Source organism: Symphalangus syndactylus, chromosome 21, assembly GCF_028878055.3.
Source record: "Symphalangus syndactylus isolate Jambi chromosome 21, NHGRI_mSymSyn1-v2.1_pri, whole genome shotgun sequence".
NCBI classification, from domain to species: domain Eukaryota; kingdom Metazoa; phylum Chordata; class Mammalia; order Primates; family Hylobatidae; genus Symphalangus; species Symphalangus syndactylus.
The window spans coordinates 77,135,164-77,157,335 of NC_072443.2; the positions used below are offsets into that span (position 1 = coordinate 77,135,164).

Here is a 22,172-nt window from a genome sequence, read left to right on the forward strand (position 1 = left end):
TACAAAGTGTGAAATATTTATGTGGTAAAATCTTTGACCTTTTGTGATTGTTATCTTTTGTTTTTACCTTAAGAAGTTCTTCCCCAAATAGAGAGGTCGATAAAGAATCACTTAGTTTTTATTTTTTTCTTTAATTTTTTTCCACTTAATTTTTAGATATAACCAGAATTAATTTTGAGGTTTTGTATCCAGTGAAAGTGAACTTTTTTTCTGCACAAATAGTTAACCCATTACAAGATATCTATTTGTTGAAAATCTTTCCTTTTCCTGCTAGTTTATTATTGCATCTTCAACATATACATCAGAATTTAATGTGCTAGTTCTAGCTTCAGGACTAGCTATTCTATTTCAGGACCAGCTGTTCTATTAATATTACAGGACTAGCCATTCTGTTTCAATTATTGCCCTTTTATTGTTATACCAGAACTGCACTGTGTAATCATTTCTTAAAAAAACAAAAACAAAAACAAAAACAAAACACTTTTTTTATTATGGACAATTTCAGTATATACAAAATCAATAGCCACTGTAAAATCACATGTACTCATCACTCAGGTTCAACGTAATTATTTCATTTAAGTTTTATATTTTTAAAAAACAGCATGATTTTGGGAAATACCAAATATGGCAAAGAATCGAAGACAGGAAACTAATAATCCTACCATTGCATCAACTTCATTTATGACTTGGTGTCTATCAATATAATAAGCATAAAATAGAAAAATCCATGTAACATAATAGAAGAAAAACAGTTATTTCAGGAGACCTAGCTAAGGAGAGCTAGTGTAATTGAACCAAGAATATATGAGGATCTGAGATTTTTGAAAGCCAGAAAAGAAAGAAAACCTAACTCATGTAAGAAACATGAGAGTCCATAAGAAATGATGAACCTTTTCTTTATATGAAATTCAAAGGGGAATGTTTTATTTAAACAATGCTGAACAAAATGGACAATGTCTTCCAAAGCATTACTTTTTCTTTTCTCAACTTTGGATAAAAACCAGAGTCTGTCTTTAATCACTGTCTTGATTACATTTTAACCAAGAGATAAAGTAATATCATCCAGCTATATAACTTTTTAAGGATGCTTAGAGAATCTAAGACCTTAAGTCACAGTATTTAATTAATGGCACTGTGTTATGACTAAAATTCTGATAAACATGTAATTGTTCCTGTATCTGTATTAGAAAAAATGGGAGGTTGAGACACACTGCTTTTGACCAGTAATTCTCAGAGTATGGTCCAAGCCTTTTTATAATAGGTGATAGGTATTAAGTGAATTTTAAATGCATGTTTTAAGGTCCCCATCCAGGTAAGATGGAGGAAGCACACTCTACTCTGGATTGCCCATTGAACACGCTATAAAATCTACATAGGATGCATACAGCAGTTGTTTGAGGACCCTGAAAAGTAAATAGTAGCAGGTGGATTGAGGAAGAAGACTAGACTTTGAAGTGCCACCAAAATGGTAGTGAATTTATCAATTTTTCCCCTCCTGTATCCCCTGGCCTGAATACAGCACACCCTGAAACTCAAACAGGAGCACTGGGGTATAAACTGTACTCCAGAAGAAGCCTTGTACTACTGGCTTGGGAAGAGAGGAAAGGGAGCTTCTGACACTCAGAGCACAGTATGGAAATCCCACTTTCTTTCTTTTTTATTTCTTTTTCTCTGTTTTCTGTCATCCTGTCCCCTGAGCAATCCAAGGTAGGCAGTGACAGAGGCTGCAGCTGGAGCTAGCAGGAGCCAAAACTCTAAGGGAAGGACATCTTCCTCTCCAATCAATAGGGTGGTGATCCCAAGAGAGTGGGACAACCCCTCCACTGCATCTTATTCTTTCTGTATCCTCCTGCCATGTGGACCTGGACATTTGAGCAGTTGCAGATATGCATGGCAGAAAGTAACTAAAGCCCCAGCTATCAGGCCAGAAGGCCAAAAAGAGAAACAATAGGGAACTGAAAGTACCAGAAAGAGTTCAGAGGGGGAGCTCAGGAAAGCAACCCCATAGCTGTTTATGAACACTTGGGCTCACTGCAAGCTCTGCATGCATGAGTCTGATCCTAATCAGCAAACCAAAGACTTTGAGAATTGAATGCACAGATAGACCATGGCCAAGGTCTCTAACTAACCACTGAGGGACACATATATGGGACACATCAGAATTGCACTACGAAGGCTTTAAAAATGGAAATGAGGAGCTTCCAGATAGCTGAACATGTGGAGGTTCCCAGAGGGTGGATGGAAGCTCTGCACCCCTCCCCCCATATCTTGCCCTATGTGTCTCTTCATCTTTATCCTTTGCAATATCCCTTATAATAAACTGGTAAATGTTAAAAAGGAAAAGAAGGAGAAGAAGGAGGAGGAAGAGGAGGGGGAGGGGGAGGGAAAGAAAGAGAAGAAGAGGAAGAAGAAGAGAAGGAGGAAGGGAGAAAGAGAAGACGAAAAAGAAGAGGAGGGGGGGGAAAAGAAGAAAAGGAAGAAGAAGAAGAAAGAAGAGGAGGAGGGGGAGGAAGGGAGAAAGGAGAAGAAGAAAAGAGGTGGGGGAAGAGGAAGAAGAAGAAAGAAAAAGAAGGAGGAAGATGAGGGAGGAGGAAGGAGGATGAAGAAGGAGGGGGAGGAGGAGGAAAAGAAAAGAAATGGAAACTACATTGGCAACAGTTCCCACAGGTAGAGGTTGGAATTTGTGGTCTTAACCTAACAATTTGATTGACTGCTCCAGCAAAAATTTTAACAGCTTTCATCAAATTTAAAAAAGACACAGAGTTTTATAATATTCAAAACGCTCAGAATATAATCTAAATTACTGGGCATACAAAGAATGAGAAAAATCTCAAATTGCCTCGAAAAGCAGTCAGCTGACATCAACACTAAAATGACATAGATACTGAAGTTATCTGACGAAGGCTTTACAGCAGCTATATACAAATGTTCCAATAAGCATCACAAACACACTTGGAGTAAGTGAAAAAATAGAATGTCTTGGTAAATAAATAGAAAGTATAAAACAGAACCAAATGGTAATTTTAGAACTGAAAAATACAATAACCAAAATTAATAACTCATGGTATGGGATCAATAGCAGACTGGAGATGACAGCAGAGTTAGATAAGTTAAAAATAGACCAATAGAAATTAAGATGCATAGTAAAGAGAAAAATATATATATTTTTAATGAGCAAAGCCTCAGGGACATGCAGAACACTAAGAAAAGTGACTAATATTCATGTCATCAGAGTTCCAGAAAAAGAGAAGAAGGAGTATAATGCTGAATAAATAGCTGAAGAAACAATGACCGTAAACTTCTCATATTTGGCAAAAGACACTTATCTATAGGTTCAAGAAGCTTGGCAACACAACAGAAAAACAATTATGTGAGAAAAATCAACAAAAAAAAAAGCTTTTTTTTTTAAGATTGATAAAATTGACAAACCTTGAGCAAGACTTGAGAAGATACAAATTACCAATATCAGGAATGAAATGGGATATCACTACAGATTTTGCAGACATCAAAATAATAAGTAAATACTACAAACAACTCTACACACACGAATTTGACAACTTAGACAAAATGGAACCATTCCTCAAGAAACACAAACTATCACAACTCACTCAATATGAAATAGATCAGTTGAATTAGCCCCAAAATTTGAAGGAATTGAATTTGTAATGTAAAAGTTTCAGAAAACATACGTGACTACCAAGTTGGGGTTTATTCCCAAGATACAAGTTTGGTTCAATATTCAAAAATCAATCATTGTAATCTGAAATATTAATAGGCTAAAGAAGAAAAATTACATGATCATATCAATTGATGCAGAAAAGTAATCTGACAAAAGTGCCCACAGAACATATACCAAGATGTAGTATACCCTGGGCCATAAAACAAACACCAGCAATTAAAAGAATTGAAGTCATACAAAGTATGTTCTACGATCACAGTGAAATCAAACTAGAAATCAAAAAGGAAAGGTCATGGGGAAATCTCCAAAACTTGGAAACTGAAGAACATACTTTGATTTGACAAATTTCGACGTGTATCATGAGAAAAATTACCAGAAAAATAGGAATAGAAGGACCCTTCTTAATCTGATAAAGAGCATCCACAAAAAAACCTACAGCTGGCATTATACTTAATGGAGAAAGACTGAGTATTTTCTCCCTAAGATTGAGAACAAGACAAGGATGCTCATTCTCATCACTCTTATTCAACATGGTACTGTTAACTTCTAGCGAGTACAATAATGGGAGGAAAGGAATAAAGATGAGAAAGGAAGAAATACAACTGTCTCTATATGCAGATGACATGATTGTCTACGTAGAAAATCTCAAGGAGGCCAGGCACAATGGCTCATGCCTATAATCCTAGCACTTTGGGAGGCCAAGGCAGGCGGATCACCTAAGGTCAGGAGTTCGAGACCAGCCTGGACAACAAGGCAAAACCCTTTCTCTACCAAAAATACAAAAATTAGCTGGGCATGGTGGCACATGCCCGTAGTCCCAGCTACTCGGGAGACTGATGCAGGAGAATCACTTGAACCCAGAAGGCAGAAGTTGCAGTGAATTGAGACCACACAACTGCACTCCAGCCTGGGCAATAGAGCAAGACTCCATCTCAAAAAAAAAAAAAAAAAAAAAAACTGAAAACAAAAAACAAACAAAAAAACAGAAAGAAAATCTCAAGGAATCTACTAAAACACTTCTATCACTAAGAAGTGAGTTTAGCAAGGTCACAGAAGACAAGATAAACATACAAATAAATTGCATTTCTATATACTAGCAGTGAACACATGAATACTGAAATTAAAAATATAATACCAATTATAATGACAAAAAATGAAAAGAGTATATAAAATATGTATAGGACTTATATGCTGATGAAAGAAGCCAAAGATCTAAATAAATGAAGAGACATACTATATTCATGGATGAAAGACTCAACATAGTAAATATGTCAGTTCTTCCCAAATATTATACAGGTTTCATGCAATTCCTATCAAAATCCCAGCCCAGGCCAGGCACAGTGGCTCATGCCTGTAATCCCAACACATTGGGAGGCCAGCGCTAGGGGGTTGCTTGAGCCCAAGAGTTCAAGGCCAGCCTGGGCAACATGGTAAGACCCTGTCTCTAAAAAGAAAAAAAATTTTTAATAAGCCAGGCATAATGGCACTTGCCTGTAGTCCTAGCTACTCAGAAGGTTGAGTTAGGAGCATCGTTTTAGCTTGGGGAGCCAAAGCTGCAGTAAGCCATGACCAATGATTGTACCACGGAACTCCAGCCTGGGCAACAGAGCGAGATCCTGTCTCAAAAAAGTAAAAATCTCAGCATAGGTTTTGTAGATATAGACAAGATTATTCTAAAATTTGTATGTAGAAACAAAGAAACCAGAATAGCTAAACTAATTTTGAAAGAGAATAGGTAAGAATAATCAGTCTGCCCAAGTTCAAAACTTATTAAATAGCTACAGTAATCAATACTGAGCAGTATTGGCTAAGTAATAAACATATAAATCAATGGGACAGAATACTGAACCCATAAATAAATCCACACAGATACACCCAACTGATTTTGACAAAGGCATAAAAACAATTCCGTGGAGAAAAGATGGAGCCAGGCACAGTGGCTCACTCCTGTAATCCCAGCACTTTGGAGGCTAAGGTGGGAGGATCACTTGAGCCCAGGAGTTGGAGACCAGCCTGGTCAACACAAGGAGATTTCGTCTCTACAAAAACAAAAATAAAAATAAATTAGCTGGGCATGATGGCACACACCTGTGATTCCAGCTACTTGGGAGGCTGAGGTGGAAGGATCACTTGAGTCCAGGAGGTCAAGGCTACATTGAGTCATGTTCACACCACTGCACTTCAGCCTACGTAGGCTATGCAGTGAGATCCTGTCTCAAAAAAAAAAAAACAAAAAAGATGACCTTTTCAACAAATGGTGCTTGGGGAGGTGGACATCCATAGGCAAAAAAACTGACCTTCAACCTAAACTCCGTACCTTCTACAAAAACTAACTTGAAATGGATCACAGACTTAAATGTTAAGCTATAAAGTAATACTTCAAAAAGAGGAGAAAATCTTTGGGATCTAGGGCTAGACAAAGAATTCTTAGACTTGACACCAAAATTATGATCCATGAATTTTAAAAAAAGGATATGTTGGACTTCACCAAAATTAAAAACTTGTAGTCCACAAAATACCTGTAAAAGATATGCAATAGACTGAGGGAAAATATTTGCAAAGCACCTATCTAACAAAGGTCTAGTATCTAGACTAAAAAAAATTATCAAAACCCAAATAGAAAAAGCAAACAAGTGAATTAGAAAATGGGCAAAAGACAGAAAAAGATGTATATATTACTGGTGGGAATGTAAAATGGTACTGTCACTCTAGAAAACAATCTGGCACTTTTCCAAAAGGTTGCATACTGTATCATTCCATTTATTTAATATTCTTGAGATGAGAATATTATAAAAATGAAAATCAGATTTCTAGTTGCCCGTAGATAAGCAGAGGGTAGGGACAAGAGAGAAGTGAATATGGCTATAAAAAGACAGCATAAGGGATTCTTGAGTTGGTGGACGTGTTCTGTACCTTGATTGTATCAATCAAGTTGTGATATCATAATCAATATCATAGTTGTGATATAATAGTAAAATTTTGCAAGAGAGTACCATTGAAGGAAATTGGGTACAGGGTACACTGAACCTCTCTGTACTACTACTTACAGCTGCATGTGAATCTACAATTATTTAAAAATAAATCATTAGATTTCTTAAAATGCATGTTATTTCTTTTAGGTCTTCTGCACGAATGACTTGTAATTGCATGAACTTTTATATATGATTAAGGGCTACGTAATAGTAACCTGTTAAGTGAGTTATTTAGAATTCCTAAAACTTGATATTCATTAATTGAAACTAGAAGATTATTTTGGCTCTTAATTCTGAATTCTACTAAGAAAGCTGTCTGCCAGGCAGATTTCCACAGAGCTGTGAAGCTCTTACTGTGTATGTAGGCTCAACTGATCTTTGGAATCACTTTTGGGGGTGGTATACATCATACTTTGCTATCTTACTGGGTTGCAATTTTCAGTGTCTCCTAGTATGGTTTGTTTTTTTCTGTTTTGTTTTTACCTGAAATTAATCTTGGTTTAGCTTCACAATTATTAAGTTTGTTGGGATTGTTTGCTTAACTTCACAGTTAAGAAATTCCTATTCATATGAGCAGTATGTCTAGCCTATAACTTTCCAATAACTAAACTTGCGCATGTCTCACGTGTTGTGACTCGAAATGGGTCATCCTTACCTGTATTGCTAAAACAGATGTACACATAATCCCAGAAGAATTTGCTTGGACACTGAATCTTTATTGTTATCACTGAATTATTTTTCCACTGGAAAGTGGAGAGAACTTGGGTGGATAGGCTGGGAGGTCTTTTGCTCCACAAACTGCCATGGCAAAAGAAGTATGAGGTCCTTGAGTTTAGACTCTCTGGTTTGAATACACGTTTTCCTAGCCGATTTGAATAGCAAGAAGTCCAAACTGGAGTTGCTAATGAAAGCAGGTGTTATGTTGTTGAATGAAACGAGACCCAGATACATTGAACATCAAATGCATAAACAGCAATGTGGACTGTTATGAACGTTAATGATTCTGACTTGCATTAATGTCCAGGTGGAGGGTCTTCCTATTTCAGCCCAGGGATGCACTGTTAAGAATACAATTTCATTTTCCACAGAACAAAGTGTGCTTTGTACACGTGCTGGTGCCATTTGTGGCTGAGAAGAACTTTCTCGGATTGCTTTGGAATGATGAAGAGTATGTCTCTCATCCAAGAACTGAAATGATACCTTCAGGTGAGTCCAGAGTCCAAATCCTCAAAGGAGGGATTTAGGAAAGCATTCTAGAGGATCAGGTTTAAACCAAACAATCCCTTAAGAAGAAATTCCATTCAAGTTCTTTCTTTAAAACAGGAAATTAAACAGAGTCATTATAAGGCAAACTCAAGAGAGTGGTAGCACCATCCCTTCCAACTGTTAGTTGCATGAATTTCATTTTGGGTCATCTGTGAATCGAAACTGTTTAAATTTGATCCTGCTAACCACAGCTCTTTTAAAGTACAACCATCAGAAATCTAGGCAAAATGCATCCTTTTAGAAGCATGTAATATATCTGAAGAACAACTCTTTGCATAATTATCAAGATTTAAGTCTCCTGCAGTATTATTTTAAGTATTTTACTAAATTCATGGGCCTATTCCCAAAACTCTTGTAGCAGTGGACAGGGGCAGATTATAGAACATGAATTCTTTCAAGACCCTGGTTGAGTTAACATACTTTGTTACACTTACTTGAGGCAAGCCAGAAAGTGAAACTGGTAAAGCAGGCATTGGTTGGCACACTTTCCAGATGTTTTTATTTTTAAGTTTTCATTAAGTGATTATCAGCAGAACAGCCAATGCTATGTAAATGCAACAAGACTGAAATCCCTCCCAGTAAATAACTCTCTCAGTTCCTTTCAACAAAGCCTTCAACCCATGGCTGAATTGCACATTGTTCTATAGGAACACAAGAAGAAAGACTTCATACACATCTTCTAAAATTCTTGTCAGGGCAGAATGTTGGTGCAAACTCCTCTTGAAACATTAAATGATGAATGCTTAAAATTAATCTGGTTTTATTGGAATGTTTTTTCTGTGATGTGAAAATGAGGGATTTGAACAAAACTGTTCAATTCAATCAAGGTCTTCACTTGTTTGATTCAGTGGAATGTTCCCTAACTCTGCTGTCCCCAACCTTATTGGCACCAGGGACTGGTTTCATGGAAGACAATTTTTTCACAGACCAGGGGTGAGGGATCGTTTCGGGATGATTCAAGTGCCTTGCGTTTATTGTGCACTTTATTTCTATTATTATTACATTGTAATATATAATGAAATAATTGTATGTTTACACATACAACTCACCGTAACGTAGAATCAGTGGGAACCCTGAGCTAGTTTTCCTGCATCTAGAGGGGCCCATCTGGCCGTGATGGGAGACAATGACAGATTATCAGGCATTAGATTCTCACAAGGTATATGCAACCTAGATCCCTCACATGTGCCAGACCTATATTGATCAGTGGCCCTGGGGTTTGGGGACCCCCTACCCTAAAAGATCTAGAGAAGGGAAGAGATGGGAGCCTGCCTGGCATATTTGAGAAACAGCAAAGGGGTCATCAGTTTAAAGGAGCAGAGTGAGAGGGTAGGGAAAGCTGTAGGAGACAAAGTCAGGGCAGCATAGGACCAGATGGTGTTGGGCCTCACAGCCCACTGGAAACTTTGCCATTTCACTCTCAGTAGGAAAGGGAGCAAGAGGAGGCCTTGGATCACAGTAGTGACAAGATATGGAGCTGGGCATGGAATCAGCCTCCCTCAACCACAGATCCCCAAATGGAAATGAAGGGCTGTTGGAAAGAGGGGAGAGGAGCAGATGCTGGGGCGAGAGCCAACAATGTGCACAGCACACTATTTCCCACAGTGAATGATAGAAAATAAAGCAAAGTATGTTTTTGAAACCAGGAATACTCACACATGTGTGACACATACACATACAGAGAGAGGGAAAGAAATTTTACATCCCAAATACCTTTGTGGCGATGACAAAGTGAACAAAGTACAGAGACAAAAGAATTGAACATCACTGAAGTGCTTTGATCAAGACTAATTATTATTATTTTTAAATTAGGGTCACTTTGAAGAGTTCAGACTCCTCAGGAGTATATCTTGTTGGTTCCATCTGTCCAATGTTTCAAGAAACAATCTGTTTTGGCAGTTAACTTTGTCTACAATTCGTACATAGAATATGTTAAACATCTGTCACTGATCAACTTAAATATCACTGCCTTTATTGCATCTACTGCTGGCCCATCAGAATATAACTATATACAAGAGAAGGGTTTTTTTCCACCTAGTCTCAAGAACTGCATCTTTGCAGCATAATCATTCTCTCAGGACTAAAAGGAAACATTTCTAAGTATGACAATTATATATAGATATTATTAATTTGGGGACCACATGGGATGAATTGGGCCCAACGCCTATTTAAATATATGTCCACCCTCATTTGCAGCTGATAGCTTGGAGATTTTTTTTTATTTTTTGTCAGCCAGGACATCACTCAACCCATCTTCCATGAAAGAATTAACTTCCATCAGTACAAATGTGCCTACCAATGTGGGTTTCCACCCAGCCGTCATTGGCGCTCCCAAGACAGCCCCTTAGGAAAGGTTCTCTCTACGCACAACAGCATGAATGATTAAGATCTACTGTGTGTCAGGTACCAGACTGAGCTCTTCACCTACAATAGTCCAGTTTCACCCCGTATAGCTGTGTGATCTTGGGCAATGTGCTTTTCATCTCTGAGCCTCAGCTTCCTCATCTGTAAAATGGGGAGAACCTCACAGGGTGTTGTGAAGATCAAATGAGTTAATGCATGTAAGATACTTAGAACGATGCCTAGCACATCATAAGCACTAAATGTGTAGCCTATTAATTATCTAATTTAAAAATCCTCACAACAAATTTAAGGGAGAACAACATCATCTTCTCCATCATATTGATTAAGGGGAAGAGAAGATAAATAACAATAGTAATGATTATAAATAATGCTAATAACTGGGCTAAGCAAGTTAGGTACATTATCGCTAGCAGTGATATATTATCACCATTATAATGGTGACAGTCCTTTCCTAAGGGGCTATTTAGTGAGTGTCAGTGACAGCTGGGTGGAAATCCCAGATTGGTTGGCATATGAGTACTGATGGAAGTTAATTATTTCATGGAAGATGGATTGAATGATGTCCCGGCTGACAAAAGGAAATATCTCCAAGATATGATAGTGTACATTATCACTAGGGGTTAATGTCACATGGCTGGATTGACGGAACCAATATTCAAACCTAGGTCTTCTGACAGGAATATCTGTGCTCATTCTGTTATACCAGACTACCTCCATCCTTCAGGAGTTTTGTCTACATGGTAGAAGTCAAGTTTAAATTTAATTCTAAATCAATTCTAAAACCCCACTAAATTGGCTAGTGGATTATGAAAACCTTTGTTTTTGTCAAGTGAACAAATCAGTAAGTTTGTCATCATGATTTCTTTTTACTGTTTTACTAAAACTACCTTCTGTTTTTCAAATGCTGTGGGGTTTATTTTTATTTCTTCTTTTGGTTAAAAAGGTAAAGTTATCCAACAGTGGACTTCAAAGTTTTTTTTGATATTAAAGCCTATCTCAGGAAATGACTTGGCTTTGAGAGGATGGGCAGTCCCTGTACACCAGAGCCAATAATTTTATACCTAAGCAACGAGATTCAAAGCAATACAACATTGAATGCAAGCATGGGCTAGAACCATGTTTCTTACAGTGAGGTTCAAGGATAATCCTGCATCAAATAAACTGGGCTGGTGCTTAGAAAAGGCGCAAATTGCTGGGGCAGACTGACCGAATATAGTGATTTCGGAATAAGAGATAGCCATCTGCATTTTTACTAGTTCATCTTGTGATCTCCATGTACAATATAGGTTTGAACAATAGCTTTACATATATGACTTCCTCGTTTTCATAATCTTTATGCCTGAGTACAGCTATTATATTTTGTTTCACAAATTATCCTACCGGACTTCAATAAAGTAGACTCATAATTATAAAAATAATCCTGATCAAGGCAGAATTTGCAAATGAGCAGCTTATTTGTTTTACTATTTGGGCACCAGTGTCTTATTTTCAATCATAAATCTGGCCAAGGAATCCTGTTTAAAATAAAAATAAAATAAAAAATACTTCTATCTTCTATAATTTCTGATACATTCTCAGATATAATCTCTTCAACATACCCACTCCCTTCCATTTTTCTTTTTTTTTTTTTAATTTTTTTTGAGATAGAGTCGCACTCTGTCACCCAGGCTGGAGTGCAGTGGCACGATGTCTGCTCACTACAACCTCCGCCTCCCTCCCAGGTTCAAGCTATTCCCCTGCCTCAGTCCCCAAAGTAGCTGGGACTACAGTCATGTGCCACCACATCCAGCTAATTTTTTGTATTTTTAGTAGAAATGAGGTTTCACCATATAGGCAGGCAGGTCTCGAACTCCTGACCTCAAGTGATCTGCCCACCTAGTCTCCCAAAGTGCTGGGATTACAGGTGTGAGCCACCACACCTGGCCATTCCCATCATTCTTTCTAATCTATCCTTCTAACAACATAAAATGAGAACTTATCATTTTTTCCTGTATATTTCTTAACTCCTTTTCTGGTTAATGCTCTTAAATCTACTTTACAGTTTACTGATTTTTTCCTCAATTATATCCCGCCTGCTATTTAATCTATTCATTGCATTTTTAATGTAATGATAATTTTCATTGATAAAAGACTTATTTCCATGTTTTTTAAGCATGCAGTTTCTTTTTTCATAATTTCCTATTTTCACTGTAGTTTTTGATATCTTAAACCATTTAAATCCTATTTATTTTATGAACAGTCATGTCCTTTGCTATTTTAGTTACATTTTACACAGTATTTCTATTTTCTGTAGCATGTGTAGTATCTAGGAATCAACTATACTGAACAAAAAGGTCTTTCATTTGGGGCTTGATAAAGTCAGAAATGAAGAGAATATTTAAAGGCAGAGTGGTAAGTCCTTGAGCTAAGGACATGGGAATCTGAGAAGGTGTAGGCGCAGGGTTCAGACTTGGGTCCCGAGACCAGACACTGGATCTTACCAATCAAAAAGGGACAGAAAAATCTAGGAAACTGGGAAGGCTGGTCTCTTACTGAAAAGAGACCTGCAGAACCATAGGCACTGGCTGTGGGGATCCCTGCCCCAAAAAAGTCATTGGTGTTTTGGAAACCTATCAAATCACTTTGCACAACGATTCCTTCATAGAGAAGATAAGAATTTTTCAAGAAGACAGCTTTAAAAATGACAAGTACAAGGCCGGGCGCGGTGGCTCACGCTTGTAATCCCAGCACTTTGGGAGGCCGAGGCGGGCGGATCACGAGGTCAGGAGATCGAGACCACGGTGAAACCCCGTCTCTACTAAAAAAAAATACAAAAAATTAGCCGGGCGCGGTGGCGGGCGCCTGTAGTCCCAGCTACTCAGAGGCTGAGGCAGGAGAATGGCGTGAACCCGGGAGGCGGAGCTTGCAGTGAGCCGAGATTGCACCACTGCACTCCAGCCCAGGCGACAGAGCGAGACTCTGTCTCAGAAAAAAAAAAAAAAAAAAAAAAAAATGACAAGTACAGGCCGGGCATGGTGGCTCATGCCTGTAATCCCAGCACTTTGGGAGCCTGAGGTGGGCGGATCATGAGGTCAGGAGTTCAAGACCAGCCTGGCCACAATAGTGAAACCCTGTCTCTCCTAAAAATACAAAAATTAGATAGGCATGGTGGTGCACGCCTGTAATCCCAGCTACTCGGGAGGCTGAGGCAGGAGAATCGCTTGAACCCGAGAGGTGGAGGTTGTGGTGTGCCAAGATCGCGCCACCGCACTCCAGCCTGGACAACAGAGCAAGACTCCATCTCAAAAAAATAAAAATAAAAATGACAAGTACAAACATTTTCCATTGAAACTATAAATTCCCACAACTAACTGGAAGGCAGTGAAGAATAGCGTAGTTGTTAAAGGCATCATTTAATAGTGAGAAAAATCTAGGTTTGAATGTTGATTCCACCTTCCTGCCCGTGTGATCTTGAATAAATTTTTTAACTGCTCTGTGCTTCCCATTCCTCCTCTGTGACATGGGAATAATAATAGTCTCTCCTTATACTTGTCAAGATAGGCTGTTATTTCCATAATAACCTCACAAAATCAGTGACTTAGCACACAAAAAAGTTTATTTCTCACCCACACTTCATGCCCCTCACACATCAGTAATAGGCTGTGTTCCTTGTTATCATCACTCATGGCCCCTGCCCAACTGAAGTTCAATCTCTGTGCTTCCGTAGTCGCTGTAGAAGAGGACCAGAGAGCATTGCATTGTCTCACACTGGCAATTCAGTGCTTCCCCTGGAAGTGACCCACATTACTAACACTCTTATCTCATTGGCCAAATAAGTCACATGTCCCCACCTAACTTCAAAGAAATACAAAAGTGAAGTCCTACTGATGCAGGGCAGTCGAGCCCCAAAATTAGGACTTAGCCTGGGAGGGTTCTTGGCTTTTCCCAGGAAAGAATTCAAGGGTGAGCCAGTGGCGTTAGACAGCAACTTTTATTGAAGCAGCAGTGTACAGCAGCAGCAAAGGTACTGCTCCGTGCAGAGCACGGCTACCCCATAGGCAGTGTGTCCAGAGTAGCAGCTCAAAGACAGTTCTGAAGTCATATTTATGCCCACTTTTAATTACCTGCATATTAAGGGACAGGTTATGCAGAAATTTCATGGAAAGGGGTGGTAAATTTTGGTGTTGCCATGGCAGTGGTAACTGACATGGCACACTGGTGGGCATGTATTATGGAAAGCTGCTTCTGCTCTGTCCCTGTTTTAGCTAGTCCTCAGTTTGGTCCAGTGGCTAAGCTCCGCCTCTAAAGTCAAGTCCCACCTCCTACCTCACTACCACACTTGAAAGAGGCAGAAAATTGTGTGAACAGCCCTAATGACTATGACACTCCCTCTTAAAGCCTTCTGAGGGTTATATGAGGTAATGTCTATCAAAGTCATGTAACACATAATAAATAAATCTTACATGTCTGTGGTTTTGATACTAATCATAAAGCATTGCCCATTGTTGAAAAGACGTATTTTACTTTCGGAAGTTTAGGACTGCTGTATATAGTATATAGCAGCATTTAAAGTAGATTTCAAAGGCTCAGTAAACATCATCACTGCATATTTTCTGGATAAATAAAATTTGTAAGACCATATCTGGAGGACAGAATTCAAACAAACAACCAACAATGCAAATATCAAACCCATAGCGTTCTACAAATTGCATATGACATTTGTATACCCTGGTCCTGATTAGAACCAAGCTCTACAATGAGATGGTGGTGGTTGCAGAGGAGACAGAAACAACGCTAATGGCTCAATAATTGAGGACATATGATGTGCTGTCTTTGGCTATGCGCTTTATGTGCAGCATCTTATTCTCACAACAACCCAAGAGGTTGTTTTTACCTCCATTTTATAGATGAGGAAGCAAAGGCACAGAGAAGTCAAGTAATTTTCCCAAGGTTCTAGTAGATCACCGAGTATTTAGGAAATATGATGGAAGTTCAATACTCCTTATTGCTCTGCCCTCTGGTCTCAGTAGATTTGGCCTCAGATAGTCATGGGATCCTATATGGTGGTGGCCAACCAATTAAGTTATTTAGATACACATATGTGGAAACCAACAAAAAAGGAGTATGTTTTTACCAACATGTTTTTGATGTTTGAATATTGCCATTGCTGGGTCTAAATTGAAACCGACCATCAGCTGTCTAAAGAGCAAATAGATGCCAATCTGGTGAAGACTGATCACATTTCCATTTACAGGGATGCTAGACTTTTTTCTGGAGTTGGGGCACCCAGCAAAGCCACAGCCATCTCTGGGTCTGTGTTGTTAAAGGCAGCTGATGTTTGTTGGGAAATCACCATGTGCCAAGCACAAGGTGAGAACTGCCCATACGTTTTTTCATTTAATCAGCAAAACAATCCCAGGACTGTGGCAACTACTGTCCTTCCCATTCTCCAGATAAGGCAAGTGAGATTTGGAGGGGAGACAGCCAGGCTTCAAAGCAAGGTCTGTGTGACCCCAGAGCCTCACCTATCCTCCCTTTCCAGCATGGACCATGTGGGGTTCAGGTTAGTGGAAAGAAAAGGGTGGAATTTCAGTTCTAACTTTGCTGTTTGCACAACTGGCAGTTCTGTGAAGGTCCTTTGTCCTCTAGATGGACTTTAGTTTTTCCCCTTGTAAAATGCAGATAATGCCTCAAATATCTCATAAACCACCAATCACTCTTTTAACGAGCTGGAACTTGTGATAGAAATCAAAAGTCTACTTTTTTCTGAGCAACACACAATGTTATAGACATTCTGTTGTCATAGTGGCCACACATGAAAAGTTTTAAGGATCAAAACAGTAGTAGTAGTATAGAAATATATTTGATAGTAACATCTGATTCTGTCTTATAGAATAAAATTCCCATGTTCCACCAAGAAATCTTTTGTCCACTCCTGGGGTGAGAACTGCTGCACAAAATAACCTTAATAACTTCACCTCTAACTCTAAAATGTGACCAGTTTCTGACCGCATTTCTCAATTGAAAGAGCAAAGACAGGGGGTAGCTTCTGTAATTTGCACATCGTGTTCCATGTATCTATTGCTTTCTTAATACAAACAAAAGCTAGGCTGGTAATTACACCTAGAAGATAAAGAAAGCATTGTAAGATGTTTAAAATAGGCTGAGAACCAGAACACTAGTGATAATTAACAAAGCATATCATTGAATAAAACAGGTAATTAGCCATGATAATGGAAATGTACACAGGACCTAATTAACAGAACTTTTCCTTACTATCTCTTGGGACAGACAGTAAACATTTTGTATTTAACTATCACACCCATGTGCATAATTTCTTAGTTGATTTTGGCCCAACTGACTGGGTAGTAGTCAAAACATCCAAAAAGTTGAGGGCTGTCAAAATGCTGAAGTTTTTTATTCATACCATTTCCAGTGAGCCAAAGACAACATGAGTATGAATTGAAAGCATTCTATGATATCAAACCAAGATTCTTGTAAGAATTGCTTTCACCTGATATCTGTGTTAGCAGTTCCTGTAATCCCACAGAAACAACACTTCATCCCACTCCTTCCTTTATTCTAGGATGGAGAAAGGTCTTAATCCCTCAGTCAACTGCAATCTGGCTTCCACGCACATTAGTTTAGCAGATCCACTCAGGGTGGAGTTTCCAATGACCACCATGTTGCCAAAACCAATAGAAGCCAATTGATATATTTTCTCCTTATCCTTCTTGACCTTTTTAGTACTTTGGACTCTGTTGACCACTTCTTCCTTTAAAACGTACCCTGTTCTGTGATGCCCACTCTCTTGCTTTTCCTCCTACCCCTACAGTTTTACCTTCTCCATCTCTTTTACTAGCTCTCATTTTTTTGCCCTCTTTTCCCTTTATGAATAATCACTATGTAATCTCATGCCCACAACAATTCTAATTAAGCTGTTGCTTCCTTTACATGTCTACTCCCAATGCCTTAGCTCCAGCACTCAACATTTGTCCCCTGGATTATCTCATTGCCTTCCTAATTTTTCTCCCCGCTCCCTATTTTCCACCCCCGGCCCAAATCCATTCTGTACCACTATTTTCAAACTGCAGCTCTGATCCTGTTCTTTGTTCTCTGTTCTCTGGGCTTCTTTTTACAAAGTCATTTTGTGTATGAGACAATTAGGGTAGTTTGTAACTCCTCCGGGCTACATAAGTGACTCTAGAGGCTGGGTTGATAGAGGCAATAGCTGCTTTCACAGACATGTGCTTCCCAAGGGGAAAGTTATACCAAGGCCAGACTGAGAGGCAGGTGACTCTACCAGGATTTTCCTGAAGCAGGGGTTTTGCCACCTGAAATACAATTGCCAGAATGCATTCTGATCATTCATAAGCCCAGTTTCCTTGTCAAGTTTGATTCTGGCTTAAGGACAGTATATGGATAAGCATCATAAGCAGGGAGAACCAGTAAATCCCTGACTCAAGTATACCAGGAAAGTCACTGGCCGATATTCTTATTTCCTGTTATAGTGCCTGTTTCATTAGGATTAAATTAGGCTGCTAGTAATACAAAACCTAAAGTCACAAAACCTAGATGGAAGTTGAGTTCTCTCTTACACAAAGTCCAAAGGTAAGCAGTCCAGGGCCGGTAAGGTGCTCCCTGATCATCAGATACAATCTCCTTCCAAGTTCCTGCTCTACTCTCATCAACACACTGCTTCCAATCCGGCTGTTTGAGCCCCAGCCTTCATGTCTGTGTTCTAGCCAAAAGGAACAGCTATAAAAAGACACATCACCTTTCTTTCAGGGCACCGTTCCTGGCGGTTGCAGAGACTGCTCTTCTTGCATACCATTAGCCAAACCTCAGTCACATGGTCACCTTAGCTGCAAAGGAAACTAGATGTCATCCATGAGGGTCATGATCTCAGCTAAAGAATGAGTGTTCCATTGCTAAGGAAGAAGGAGCAAGTTTACCTATGGAAAAACCATCTTTGCTGCAGCACCTGAAAGCCCTTTGTCAGAGATGCAGACTTTTAATTCTGAAAGATTTTCGTTGACAGACTTGACTCTCTCTCTGTTTGGTACCATCATATTTCCTTGCAGGCACTGATTTATCAGTTCCCTTCCAATGTGACATCAAGATCAAGGGGATGTCAGAGCAGATGGTGAAAATTACCACCAAGAAACAGAGCAGATTTTAAACGAGAAGGAATAGGACTGATGTGATAATACGCACAAGGCACTAAATAATTTCAAGGGGAGAAGGAAAAAAAAAAAAAAAAAGAAGTTAGGGTCTGGTCTGCTGTGTGGGCTTGGAGTCAAATTCCCTCCTCTGTATACTGGGAATAAGTAGGTTATTATGAGGATGAAATGGCGAGGACATCTTTAAGGCCCTAAGTACCTTCCCTTGATGAACATTAGATATTAGTCAATGTTTCTATGACTAGCTACAAATATTACTTTGAACAAAAACCACCAGAGGCCAGGCATGATTGCCTATGCCTGTAATCCCCACACTTTGGGAGGCTGAGGCAGAAGCATCACTTGAACCCAGGAGTTCAAGACCAACCTGGGCAACATAGTGAGACTCTGTCTCTACAGAAAGAAAAAAAAAATTTTTTTTTAATTACCAGGCATGGTGGTGCGCACCTGTAGTCCCAACTACTCAGGGGGCTGAGGTGAGAGGATTGCTTGAGCCCAGGAAGTTGAGGCTGCGGTGGGCCATGGCCAGGCCACTCTACTCCAGCCCGCACAACAGAGAGAGCTGTCTCAAACCACACATAGACACACACACACACACACACACAGAAAGAAAGAAACCAGGTTAAATATATAGATTTGATGTTTTCTGTTAGCCCAGTTGATCACCATGTACCTGTTATAAGTTTCATGAAAAGAGGAGCAGGATCTGTTTTGTACACCATTGGATCGTTGCTGCCTAGCACAGCACCTGGCATGTGGTAGGTACCCAAGAAATAGTCATTGAGTTAAGTAAGCAAGTGGCCTGATAGAATAAGATAAATTGTGCAGCAAGTAGTTAAGAACATCATAGTACAGACTGCATATGAGTTCTAAATCAAATTAAGGGAAAAGTAGTGTAATGAGCAGGAGCATTTGGAAGGGAAATGGAAAGAACTTACCAGTACCCTTGGTGCTGGCAGACATTTGGCAAATTTGTTTGTTTGTTTTGAGATGGAGTCTTGCCCTGTTGCCCAGGCTGAAGTGCAATGGCATGATCTCAGCTCACTGCAACCTCCACCTCCCGGATTTGAGCAATTCTCCTACCTCAGCCTCCCAAGTAGCTGGGATTACAGGCACACGCCACCATGCCCGGCTAATTTTTGTATTTTTTTAGTAGAGGCTGGGTTTTACCATGGTTTTTGGTTTTGTTTTTTTTTATTATTATACTTCAGGTTTTAGGGTACATGTGCACAATGTGCAAGTTTGTTACATATGTATCCATGTGCCATGTTGTTTTGCTGCACCCATTAACTCGTCATTTAGCATTAGGTATATCTCCTAATGCTGTCCCTCCCCCCTCCCCCCACGCCACAACAGTCCCCGGAGTGTGATGTTCCCCTTCCTGTGTCCATGAGTTCTCATTGTTCAATTCCCACCTATGAGTGAGAAGATGTGGTGTTTGGTTTTTTGTCCTTGCGATAATTCACTGAGAATGATGTTTTCCAGTTTCATCCATGTCCCTACAAAGGACATGAACTCATCATTTTTTATGGCTGCATAGTATTCCATGGTGTATATGTGCCACATTTTCTTAATTCAGTCTATCGTTGTTGGACATTTGGGTTGGTTCCAAGTCTTTGCTATTGTGAATATTGCCTCAATAAACATACGTGCGCATGTGTCTTTATAGCAGCATGATTTATAGTCCTTTGGGTATATACCCAGTAATAGGATGGCTGGGTCAAATGGTATTTCTAGTTCTAGATCCCTGAGGAATCGCCACACTGACTTCCACAATGGTTGAACTAGTTTACAGTCCCACCAACAGTGTAAAAGTGTTCCTATTTCTCCACATCCTCTCCAGCACCTGTCGTTTCCTGACTTTTTAATGATTGCCATTCTAACTGCTGTGAGATGGTATCTCACTGTGGTTTTGATTTGCATTTCTCTGATGGCCAGTGATGATGAGCATTTTTTCATGTGTTTTTTGGCTGCATAAATGTCTTAGAAGTGTCTGTTCATGTCCTTTGCCGACTTTTTGATGGGGTTGTTTGTTTTTTTCTTTGTCTTCTTCTCAAAAAATTTGTTTGAGTTCATTGTAGATTCTGGATATTAGTCCTTTGTCAGATGAGTAGGTTGCAAAAATTTTCTCCCATTCTGTAGGTTGCCTGTTCACTCTGATGGTAGTTTCCTTTGCTGTGCAGAAGCTCTTTGATGAACATTGATGCAAAAATCCTCAATAAAATACTGGCAAACCGAATCCAGCAGCACATGAAAAAGCTTATACACCACGATCAAGTGGGCTTCATACCTAGGATTCAAGGCTGGTTCAACATACGCAAATCAATAAATGTAATCCAGCATATAAACAGAACCAAAGACAAAAACCACATGATTATCTCAATAGATGCAGAAAAGGCCTTTGACAAAATTCAACAACCCTTCATGCTAAAAACTCTCAATAAATTAGGTATTGATGGGACATATCTCAAAATAATAAGAGCTATTTATGACAAACCCAAAGCCAATATCATACTGAATGGGCAAAAACTGGAAGCATTCCCTTTGAAAACTGGCCCAAGACAGGAATGCGCTGTCTCACCACTCCTATTCAACATAGTACTGGAAGTTCTGGGTTTTACCGTGTTAACCAGGCTGGTCTCAAACTGCTGACCTTGTGATCTGCCCGCCTCAGCCTTCCAAAGTGCTGGGATTACAGGCATGAGCCACCGCACCCCACCAAATTTGTATTTTTTTTGCATACATTTAGGAGTTTGGCCTTTCATTGTTTTTGATTTTTTTTTATTTTTCTCAGTCTTAGCTGATGGTTTCTAAATTAGAATAGGATAAAAAATGTAAACTGGAATTTATTTAATTAATCTGTCAAACAAATACAGACATGAAAAACCTGTTACATGGACCCGTGTTAAATGACACACATGAAAAATTTTAGTCCCCTGAGCTATTGACAACTTCCTCTAGTCCAGATGATTGCTTTTCCCTTGAATTAAACACATCTAAATGTGTGTAAAATTCTCTAGCAAATATGGTGACCACATGAATAAGTCAGTAAAAGCTTTCTTTTTTATAGGTTGAGGCAATCTGTTAATGAGATATTTACAGTGTCAGTACCATCATTCCAGGTTCGTCACAGTCCATTTAACATCCACCTGGACATTGCATCATGTAACCACTGGAATGTGTAAATATTTCTCACCAGAATTACCAATAGCCCATACTGGACAAAATTTATAAATCTTGTTCTTTTTGTTTTCACTTTTTTTAATTTTCTTTTTTTTTTTTTGAGACGGGGTCTCTATCTGTCACCCAGGCTAGAGTGCCGTGGTGTGATCATAGTTCACTGCAACCTTGAACTCCTGGGCTCAAGCAATCCTCCTGCCTCAGCCTCCCAAGTATCTGGGACTACACGCACATGCCACCACAACTGGCCAATTTTTACAATTTTTTTTTTTTAGAGATGGGATCTCACTGTGTTGCCCAGGCTGGTCTCGAACTCCTAGCCTCAAGCCATCCTTCCTCCTCAGCCTCCCAACGCACTGGGATTACAGGCATAAGCCACTGTGCCCAGTGTGTTTTTACTTTATAAGAAAATCGTATATATTTGCCATTGGACATTATTTTTCTTCTCATATACATCTTGTACCCACCTTTATTTAGCTTGCTGTATAATAAAGAGTGAATCTCAATCTATAATTCAGGTATGTAAGAAATAAAATTTTATTTTTCAAT

General features: G+C 39.2%; 1 long non-coding RNA gene across 2 annotated transcripts in view; it reads left to right on the forward strand.

Moving 5' to 3' along the window:
* LOC129471430 (uncharacterized) overlaps positions 1–22,172 on the forward strand; it is a 453,095-nt gene that overhangs the window by 290,934 nt on the left and 139,989 nt on the right. For both annotated transcript variants that reach the window (XR_008653587.2, XR_010118670.1), the window contains exon 3: positions 7,740–7,857. This is a non-coding gene — a long non-coding RNA (uncharacterized lncRNA). The remainder of the gene's footprint in view (positions 1–7,739; positions 7,858–22,172) is intronic.